Raw genomic sequence first — 11,444 nt, 5'->3', positions numbered from 1 at the left:
TAGAAAATGATTTTCTAATTTATTTTAACCTCCAATCCCTGCTGTAATCACTGAAACATGAAGTCAAAACTTTAACAAAAATAAAATCTGCTGTTCTTAACTCAAAGATAAAATTATTTTATGCTTTTCACCCAAGTTGAACAGAGTAATTGCAATTTTATGTTTATGTCATTGAATGCACCATCAGTCTCAGCTGTCTTAGACAATGTAAAGTAAGAAATGAAAAAAGGATAAAAAAAATTAAACAAAAATTCACCAATAAGGCATAACATTATGACCCCATGATGTGTGCAGAAAAGCTCCAACGTGATGGGTCGACTGCAGCAGAACCTTGAAGGCATGATGGTGTCTGGCACTGAGAAAGTACCAGCAGGTTTTTTTTATGGAACTCCAAAGAACCGGAGTTAGCGGTTCAAGACATGCATCGACACAAAATTATCATAAAAGGAGAGACTGACATTTATAAACACACTCAGGAACAAAGACCTTAACTTTCTGATAAAAAAAGGAAGCGTTTAGCCAAAATGATGTGTTAAATTTAAGAGGGAAAATGATGAAACTGTGAAGCCTGAGAAGTACTAGCTTGGCAGCTTGACATTACTGTGGATATTCTGGTGCACTTCACAAAATAGATGGAATCAAGAGGAAAGAACAATATCGTCATGATTTGGTGAGTAGTGCAGAAGACCGAAAGTGCAACGGGATGAGGCAGCCATAGATGAAAATACTTTAATAATCCTAAAACACTGTTCACAGGGACAGAGCAGGAGTAAACAAAGAAGATACAAGAATCCAACTGGGAAACGATGACACAGGTGACACACAGGGGCAACTAAGGAAATGACAAACAGCTGGAACCAATTGCCAAAAAAAGGGCGACACAATCAAAATAATAAAAATTTATACAAAGGAACTCAAAACAACCCAGAACCAGGACAAATATGCAGAAATATTGAACTATCGCTAAACCTCAGCCAGAAAAATAAAGCTTTGGTACAAAAGGGTTTTCCTAATGAACTATGACCGTAAAAACTTAGCCAAATGAATTACAAATGTGTCCGTAACAATAAAGTTAACGTTTTGGGGCGACAATTACAAAATGCTGATTCCAGAAAGAGTGTAAGTGTGTATGAACAATGCGGTCAACAAAAGCTCTCCCCCACCAGTTCTGTCAGGACGAACATGAAAAATTATTTAGCAAAAATAAATAATTTCTGGAAGGATGGGTGGAAGTCAGGATGGGTGGAAGTCAGGCTGGGGAAAGCTTTTTCTTTTTTGCCAGTGTTGGTTTGGGATAAAAAAAATAAAAAATAATCAGACAAAATCCAGCAATTGTTGAGCTCTGAATTTTTTTCTTTATGCAATTTCTTCAAGCACTTAATTCCAGCTCGCAGCATGACATGCATTCACACAACAGGAGGGAGAGTCTCCCTCTGATCTAAGCCACCCGGCTTTTAAAGGATTGGCTCCTACCAGGACTAATTAAGGGGTGGAGACAACAGTTACATTTCCAGAGAGGAAAAGGTCACAATTGTACTAAACTATATTCCAAGAAAAATATTTACATAATCACAACTAACACTAACAACTTAAAAACTAAAACTAAAACAATCTGGGCCCAACAAAACCCAGAAACATCTCCCCTCCCTCTCAAAAAAATAGGTTTTCCCAGTGAGGCTGATTGAAAACACCTTTTTCAGCACTGCTCATGGACGCGCTTCCATGGCAACACATGACCAGGTGACCTCAAAGAGAAGAGAGAATGATTACAACAAAATATTAAATAAAGCAAGTTACTTCTGTCAAACAAACAATCCATTTACCAGATAAATTTAAATATACAAAGTACAAAAGAACAGCACCTGTTAGGGAGAGGGTAAAACCCTTGCAGCCAGATTTCCTCCTCATGAAATCTAAAACCTGACGGAATCACAATATGTGTGTTGAAATCAGACTTGCTGCTGACTTGAGTTTGACTTCATCAAACTCAGTGTAATTGACGTGCATGTTTGTGCGTGCAGAGCACAAACCCAGCAGTGTGACTGATACCTCTCAGTCGAAGCCATGCAGACTGAGCCCCGTCAGTTCTGAGCCGATGCTCAGCGGCTCCGGGCTCGAGCACAATCACTGCGCTGCTGATTTTGGTTATGTCACCCAAGCCTGCCGTCTCCGCTGTCACCCTGTTAGTGTCAGTAACAACTTTACTGGTGCAGCCCATCACATCCCCAGGCCGTCATTATCTAACCCACTGGAGTCAAGTCACTGGGTCACGTCAGCTGCAGTCCCGACCCCTTTCCCAGAAAGTTGCACTTACGTCAGCAGTGAAAAGGGTTCAGCCTCTGATCTATTGTCACTGTTAATCCATTGTGGGAAATCAATAATGGTGAAAACAGGCCGATGTTTAGCGCTGGAGAGTAGTATTTACTTGCACAACGCACTTTAGGTCTGAAGTCTCTACATTTCATTTGGACAAAAGAAAGTTTGAAATGCTGCGAGGAAAGTTCAATAAGACGATCAAATCTCAAATCTGCACACTGTGTGCTGGCGGTTTCCCCTTCTCTCATTGTGGACAATAAACCTACCGTTTGTTTCACAAAGTGTTCTGGTTCTGAAAGTGCCCCAACAGAATCAACAAACAAGACAAAGAGAGCTTTTATTAGAGCTTGAGTAACAACTGGATTTCAACGTTTGCAGCACACGTCTCACATGATCCCGGCAGAAAAATATTCAGTATATCTACTGTTGTTTTTCCTACTAATTTTTCATTCATCTAGGTTTCATTTTTTAGAGCTGCAACATTTTTTTTTATGAAAAATCTGTTGTGTGATTTTAAACTTTGAGGCAAAACGTTGGAATCCTAATTTGCTTCTTTTATCTTTGGGGGGTTTTGCCACACAGGTTTCAGGTCATCAGACGCATTTTAACAAAGACAGAATGAGCAAATACACACTGCAGTTTTGCAGCAATGTTCTCGCATTGAAAAAAAGCATGCTAACTTTTTTCCTCATGTTAATTGGCCAAACGGTTGATCTATATGATCAGATTATCAACCAATAACATAAAACAGAAGTCAGTCCTTGAGTTTGACACGTGATCTATTACATTTCATCACATTATCACACTGGATCATCAGATGAACCACATGCAGCGTATGACATCATATTCTATTAGTTCAATGGTAATGGTTTCACGGTATCTTAATAAATCAAATTATATCTACTATTGTCATATTAATTGATTCGTAAGTTGAACCGGAAAAATCATAGCATGCTTTTAAATTATTCTGACTTGTACGTTTAGTTAGTATGAGTATGGTTGTATTTTTATTTTTATTCTTTGACATTTTCAGAAGAGGTTGTTGTTGAAAACATGAATTTGTTCTCAATTAACTTACCTGGTAAAAAAAAAAAAGACCAAATAAAAAAATATTGTATTGTGTCATACCATGCCATATCGTATCGTATCGTATCGTATCGTACCTGTTTAAGTGCAGCTTTGGCTCCTCTTTCTCCATAAACTTTGACCTCTGACATTTAAAAGTAGCCCAGAAGTAGACCTGTGGTTGATCCCTGAAACGCTAGCGCCTCCTTCCCCCCTCAGGAGCACAAAGGAGAACAATGTGGGTTTTCATTAAACACTTTGAAGCAGGACACAGAGGGGGGAGAAAAGCACATGTCCTGGTTTTAACTTTCTCATTTTGCGTCATCCCTGTCAAAACATATAAATCACAACAGTGTCATCTGATGAAACGAAGGAGGATCTGCTTCTGCGGTCTCTCATCGAGTTTCTCCTTTGCACTTCCTTCGCTCTGGTTCCCTGCTGTACCACGTGGAAGCAGATAAAGAAATTTAATTTCAGCAGAGGCAGATATGGCAGGAATGTATGTGGACAAACAGACAGACGTGTAGCGGAGAGTGAGAGAAAAGTTGAAGCGAATGGAGGGCAGAGTGGCTGTTTGCTCTGATTTTCTCGTGTGCGTCACTCTCCGGCCCCTCGGGGGGGAACGCAGCGCCTTGAAACTACCCATTGTACTTTAATCAGCTGAACTACAGTTGTGCTGGTTGAACAAATAGTATTTCTTCATTTCTGGTGGGAACTGGTAGTCGAAAAGTCACATCTACAACAGAAGAGTCTTGAAGTTTTAAATGTATTTTTAGCAGGACTGGCTTGTAGCTCACCTAAACTCTCCTGCAGAAAAGTCACACATCCCCAACATTACCGACATAACTCCTCCACAGCTGCTGCTGACGCTCAGCGGGATGGCAGAGGGCCTCAAAACTGTTTAAGAGAGGCTCAACAATCATGAGGCGAAAGGTTAATTTGAGCACCAAACCCCCCGCCCCCAAACACAAATGGAAAGTTGGTCCGACGGCATCTGTGGGACGCATTCCACAGCATCTATCTGTTTGTTGTGAAAGCAATGTTAACTGACCCACTTTACAGGTCACCAATCCTGCAGGCGGGATATCACCCAGTGTCGCAGGAACTTTAATTATGTCAATTAGTGAAGCAACGTCCTCTGCAGCTGCAGGTGGATTCATCTCGCTCCCATTTCCAAACCCCGTTTTATACCGATTTGCAGACAGATTTGTTTTTGTGTTGTTTCAGATCGTGAAGGTTAGTCCTTACAGAAGATAATCAAAATTATTTACATAATCATTTTTTAACAGCTGCCATTTCATTTATTGAGGGGAAAACAATCCATGTTTGGAAAAGTAATTATCCAATTGTTAAAAATCATAAATTAATCACAATTCTTGGATCAGTTTTACTAACTACACTCAAATCTGAAAGAAATGTAGAATCAAGTATTGCTGTAAATAGAACCTGCCTGGCAACACAAAGTAGGCTAAAAGATCTGAGAAAGATCAAAGCGTGTCCTGTTCAAAGGAAATTCAAGAACACGAGGAACAAAGTCGTTGAAAAGGCCTTTCCAATGATTTAGGTCTCCAGTGGACTACAGTTAGAGCCTTTATCCCCAAATGAAGAAAATGTGGAGAAGTGGTGAACATTAATCCCAACACTCAGAGGTAACACAGAGACCCATCTCACATTTCTGGAGGATCCCCGAGACTTTTGGTGCTCTTTGTTGATGGAGCAAACCACCTCTGAATGGCTTAAAAAATAGCTTAGGAGAAGCCTAGTCAAAGTTCAGCCCTAAATACTGTATGATTGAGATGCTTTTCAACCCTCCAATGAGGCTGAATTCAAACAGCTCTGCAAACAAGAGTGGGCCAGAACTGCTCCACAATGAAGTAATTGTCACTCGTTATAACATTTTACGGCAGTAATTGCTGCCAAGGATGTTAATAGGTTAATAGATTCAAGGGACAATTACTTTTTCAAAGAGTAATGCTAGTTTATATGACTTACTTTTATTTAAAGTGGACCTATTAAGAAAAAAAAATACATTTAGCATACTTTTGTGCTTCCATTTCGGTCTTGACTGCTTCTAAAAAATGTCTAAGAGCATTTTTTGATGTCTGGAAAATGAGATTGTTGAATCACAATTGATGGGCACTGCACTGTCACCTAGCAACCCAAACTGAGCTCCAGCATGTTTGGTCAGCTGGTTTTACCACAATACAATAGCTGCTGGAAAAGACAAGAGTTTTGTTGTTGACTTAATATTCAGAAACCATTTTCTGCATTCTTGATGATTGTGCAGGAGTCTCCTCTTCTGCTTTTCAAAGACATATGCTTATGTAATTGTGCACCTATTTGCTGTCATTTTTATGTGTGCGTGTAAACGTTGAGTTGGGTTCGCAGCCAGCAGCAGCTTATTTGGATTTAAAGTGACAAGAGGCCCTGAAACAGCTCATTCTGAAAGGATCTCAAACTAGGGAGAACTGAGCAGAATAAAACCTCATTACCTAAGAATGATTCTGTGCAAAAAGACCCTGTTATGAACATGTTTTAGAAACCTGTTTGAGGAAGCATAATAGGTCACCTTTAATAAGTGAAGCTGTCATTTGAAAACTGAGTTTTGCATTTACAGATTTTTACTGTCTACGCTTGATCATCTGAAGTGTTACAAAAATTTGGTGTGTCCTCTAAGAAGGGAAGCTACCTGCAAGACTGCACTCTGCAGATTTGAAAATGATGGGAGGGTGCATTTCATATGACATGATAATAAAGGAAGAGGACAGAAGAAGATTACTAGGGCACAGAGGCAAAAGATCACTGGCACAAAGAGCCACGCAAACACAAGCGCACTGAGCCAGTCATGCCTCAGAGAGGAGCTTGATGCTGATGTGCAGTGAAAGGCAGAGGTGGTGCATGAGATGGAGTGTAGAGCAACTGTGAGTCAGACTGTGTTGCCGTGTCAGCTCGTCCAGACAGACGCTGCTCTCCAGGCTGTGTGTAGGTGTCTCTCAGGGGGACAGGCGGGCTTTTCCGTTATGAAACCCGGAGTTGAGGCCGGCTGCTCCTGCTGCCGCCGCCGCAGCCGCAGCCTTTCAATTCTTTATGACACACAAAGGACCGAATTAACAACAGCTTTCTAAGCCGAGCCCGACCTGTCCGATGATGCAGCGAAGCCCTTCGTCTGAGGGGGTGACCGTGCTGCCGAATGAAATGGCTTTACATCACATGGCCATTAGCAGATTAATTGCAGGTTTTGCTATAAATCCTTCATTACATCATTCAAAAATGATGTTTAAAGCTTGTTTTACTCAAATTCACGGTTTTATCACACTGAACCGATAGCTTTGAGGTCTGGAGACTAAAATATGTACAAGACAAGATATCAGCCTTATCTGGAGATTGTTCCTACATGTGTCTGCTGACATTAGTCGAAGTGTTTCTTCCCCCCCGAAAGGCTCTGGTGGATTTGACACTTCAGCCTCGTTCTCTACCAGTCACCTTCAATGTCCCTGCAAACCACACGCTTATGCAACTGCAACGGTTTCTGTCTTAACTCAGACACACAAAGAGCTGCGAAAAATATTCACTTATTTACAGATTTCTTCTCCTTTTTTCTTCCCCCCCAACATTTCTTCAGATCAAAATTGACCAGTTAAACACAAAATGCAGGAATCGTGCCTCCCTTGAAGGCAACAATTGGCAACAAGCATGAAAACGGACAAGATCAGGCCACAGCCTCGCAGGTTTAAGTGAAGACTTTGACTAGGCCACTCTAGAGCCTCCATGTTGTCTTTTTCAGGCGTTCAGAGGTAGATTTGCTGGTGTATTTTGGATTATTGTCCTACCACATAAGTCAAGCAACTTTAAACTACTTCAACTGAAAGTTAATGACTGGACATTCTTCAAATGTACAACAGATGTAACATGGCATACACCCTCCATATAAGTTTCATTTTTGTCCCATCAGTCCACAGAATATCTCTCTTTTTTACAGAAATAGTAGATGGACCTTTGTGTTCATTTTTGCAGAGTTGTTTTGTTTTTTTATGCATCTTTTATAAGATAGTCCTAATCAGGTGTCCATTTCTTCCCGAGTATGGTATTTTTAATACCTGGATTAACTATACCTCTATGTAATAACTATATTTTTCTGATGTAAATTTGCTCTTAATGTAGATTAACTTACTCATTTTTTTTGTCATTACCCTTATGTGAATCTGCACAACTTTTGAGTTTGTAGCTCATGATTTTGATTCTCATCTACTCTTAAATTCATGAAGATCGGGGCACAATTTGCTGCTTTTGGAGATAATTTAGCCTGCTTCGTGTTGTCAGACGGGTTCTTTTTAAGTGTTTTTCTTGATGCTACAGGTCAGGTAACCAGGTCCGGATTCGGTTTCTGAATTTTCACTCAGCTTTCCAAATGAATGCTGTTAACTAGTAAATCAACTAGAGGGATGATTAAACTATCTCAAACATTTAAATGGAGCAAAAACAAAAGAAGCAAAATTATGCAAGGAGGCGTACTTTTCTTCATACCACTGTGGGGTCTCAGCTCTCACACGACGGTTATTTCTATCTCATTGGTAGCAGCTACACACATTTGAAATCTGCTCACAGAGATAAATGTTAAGGGATTTGATTTTGTTTGTTTGCGTGCCTTTACGCCAGATGTTGCTTTTTGTTACAGCGACTAGAGAGCTTTTCCATTTTGGGAGCCCCCCTTGCCTCCATCAGTTTTTTTTTTTTTTCTCTTTTCATCTCTGACGTCAATGCTTCCAGCCCGTCTCACAGTGAAAGGGTTTTCCCGCTTAGTGCCTCCTGAGAGCTGCCCCGCTTTTTCACAGGTCACTTGTGTAGAAATTGCGAATCGGCTTCCTGACTGACTTGCCAGCTTCCCCGTCTCCTTTGTTAGAGGTCTACTTTTTTTCTTTGTTTTTTTTTCCACACAGGTGTTTCTCTAGTGCTTTGTGAACTAATTTGTCTTTTTTTTTTTTTCCAGCCCGGTGAAATGGCAGAGTGCACACGAACCGATGGCGTCAGCAGGATATGCGCTCACTTCCTTTGAACAAAAAGCTTGTTCCTGTCATTTGACTCGAGGCCATACAATAACGTTGGAAACAAATGAGCAGCTTGGAGGTGAGAGACGGCGTCAGTAGCGTGAAAACCTTCGGGAAGATTTGAAATCTATTAGACAATCAGCCTGACGGGATCTGAATACGTGACACGGAGGAGGACTGATGAAAGCAACAAAAAGGGAGGAAATATAAGACAAACAAAGGGACTAAGCTTTCAGTCCTGAGTGTTAATTACCACATCATCTGTATGACTGCAAGGCTGCTGCACGACTGCCTATACCCTGCGTCCCCAACCTACGTCTCTGCCCTCCGTCCAGTTTGTGCAAACACACCCAACCTACATGAAAAAGCTTTCACACACGCTCACACACACACACACACACACAACAAACAAACACAGACACACACGAGCGCGCGCATGGTTTCTGCAATCTTGTATAACCCACAGTTCAGAGAAATGAAAGGCCGACTTGTAAACAGACCGATGACTGTTGGCTGCATTGTGGAGCCGGTGCAGCTGACGTCAGCCAGGCCTGATGACTTCATGTGTCCGCTGCCGCCCGAGGAGGTGACAGACAGTTCGACGGAGGAAGGTGACACCGAATAAACGAGCTGCGCAACTCAGAAACAAGGAGCTGAGAGGGGGAGACGCTCTGACGAGGCAACGCTGGTTGAAACCAAATGCTTATTGGCGTGTTATTAAACCGCTACTACCATGGCGCTGGTAGACGAATTAGCACCACATCACAGTGACAGACGGTTTCCCTCAGCATCAGACATCAAAACATAGGGTATGGGTGGGCGTTCAGCTTTGCTTTCCTTAATCGTTTTCCCTGTACGCTTCTGTTTTTTTGGTGTTAATTTTGGGTGTGTGACAGAAAGGGGAATGAGAATTAGCATACACTCTTCTGTTTAGCAACAATTTTGAGATTTCAGTGTCTTTTACTCGTACATGCCCTTTATACTCAGGTGCTGAATTTTGCACCCTAAATGAACATAAACCAAAATCTGCTGTTTTTAGGCTTTTTCATTCAAATATTCGTCAAAGTGCATCTACATCCCCTGTAGAGGCATAACTCCGCCCCCAAACATTTTTTGAAGAATTCCACCAAAGTGGGCGGAGTCAAGATACACTGAGGGGCGTGGCCTACTGCGGGGATGAGTGGCTGTGGTCAAGACGAAGAACACTGTTGCCAACTTAACAACTTTGTTGCCAGCTTTAGTGACTTTCAGACTGTAGAAATTTATTTTTTTCAAAAAAAGCAACTGGTACCAAATCTTTTTTCAGTGCTATTGGAGACTTTGGCAACAACACTTGAAGCTGACTGAGGCAGATGGTTTCATACACGAACGCGGGGCGGTGACGTAAACATTAACTAAGTTGTACCATAGTCAGTGGCGTGCCATCAGGTTGCAGTCAATGCACGTCAACTATACTTGAACAACACACATGTTGTTCAGGACAATGCAAAAACTGCACCACACCAAGCCACAGGCATCCAATAATATGCAAATGAATAAAAACATGTCAAGTAAAGCAACAATGGTCCGTTGTAACAAACAGAAAAATTTGACTGCCGTTGCCTTCGTTCATTCCAAAGACAGTTGCAGGCTAAATATTGCAAAATTAAATAATTTTGCACAAAAATATCACAATTAGGACGGAAACTAAATATTGCACCCTTAAAGACCAAAACAATATTATTTGGGTTTTAGTTACTCTTTAACCAAGCTCAGGCTTACATAAAACTGCCTCCAATAGTTAATTAATGTCCATAAAATAAACAGAATAGGATGGATTAGGGACAAAGATTAGTAACAAAACTGATTTAATTGTGGTATATGTAGTGCCAAATACTTCCTGTGGACACAGCGGTCAAAAATACCTTTTTACTTTCATTATTACTACAATTTAATCTAACATCCACTGTAGTACACAACAATAAGTTTGCAGACATTAAATGGATGTAGGTTCCATCCATATAAGGTGCTTTATTAAAATGTAGCTACTGCTAACTGCATTAGTGGTTTATGCAAAAGCCCGGCTACCGTTGCTAAAAGAGAAGTATTGCTGCATGATTACTTTATTACTGCACATTCAAATATTTTCAGAGCAATAACTGATGCAATAGGGTCGTTTATTAGTGGAAATACGATCTGTTTGGACCTTCACTAGTAGACTTCTCATAGTGACAGAGGCGAGAAATGTGATCGCGCAGCAGAAAGCAGGAGTGCTAACTCTGGTGATTACAAGCCAGCTGTAACAAGAGACAGAAGCCCAGGAGTCAGGCTCAATGACGCAGCTGCTGCATGACTTCTACTCCTCGAAGTTTCCACCGAGACACAACTTCTGACACTCCCGTGTCATAATATCACCACGAGGTGCAACGAGGCCCTGTGACTCTCTGTGATCACTGTCTCTCTGTTCTTTCTCTGTTGCACATCACGGGCCCTCTGGAGAAAAATGAAATGCTCAGGAATTTATCTGAGTAGCAGAGCGTTTTACTTTAAATAAATTAGAACACAGTGTATCGAAAGTACTGCTTCTGCATTAAACTTATTTCGACATTTAGATTCAAATGTTGCAATTTGCACAGATAACCACAGCTTCTGGTTCACTAACAAATAGTTCGCCATGGCTGTTGATTTCTCTTGGTAGTTCAGCATTTACACTCTAAAAATGATCACAACCCACATAATGTCAAGACGTGCATAACATATTTGCTAGGGATGCACGATATTGGATTTTTGGTCGATATCCGATATGCCAATATACTAAAACTCATTTGGCCGATAACCGATACCAATACCTCTATTTTTTTCCTATACCTATGTGACGGAGGAGCCGTCATGAGCCGGGACTTAATTATTAGTCCGTGTCAACATGCGAGCACGCCGCACACACACAAACGTACACAATCGCTTACTTCTGTTGTAGCTTAAACTGATGCGGTTCATCGTGCTTGTGCACATGCGGTGTTTCTGCTTCAGTTAGCATCC

The 11,444-nt window shown here is 41.1% G+C and overlaps 1 long non-coding RNA gene across 1 annotated transcript; it reads left to right on the top strand.

Annotated features, from left to right (window-relative positions):
- The first annotated feature begins 8,019 nt into the window (after positions 1–8,019).
- Positions 8,020–9,366, top strand: LOC107835149 (uncharacterized). The gene is made up of 2 exons (XR_001660977.1): positions 8,020–8,283; positions 8,369–9,366. It is a non-coding gene; the product is annotated as an uncharacterized LOC107835149 (long non-coding RNA).
- The last annotated feature ends 2,078 nt before the right edge of the window (positions 9,367–11,444 follow it).

This window comes from Poecilia formosa, unplaced genomic scaffold, assembly GCF_000485575.1.
Source record: "Poecilia formosa unplaced genomic scaffold, Poecilia_formosa-5.1.2 Scaffold1082, whole genome shotgun sequence".
Classification (NCBI taxonomy): domain Eukaryota; kingdom Metazoa; phylum Chordata; class Actinopteri; order Cyprinodontiformes; family Poeciliidae; genus Poecilia; species Poecilia formosa.
The sequence above is the reverse complement of the archived record's forward strand: the minus strand, read 5'-3'. Positions and strand labels throughout refer to the sequence as shown.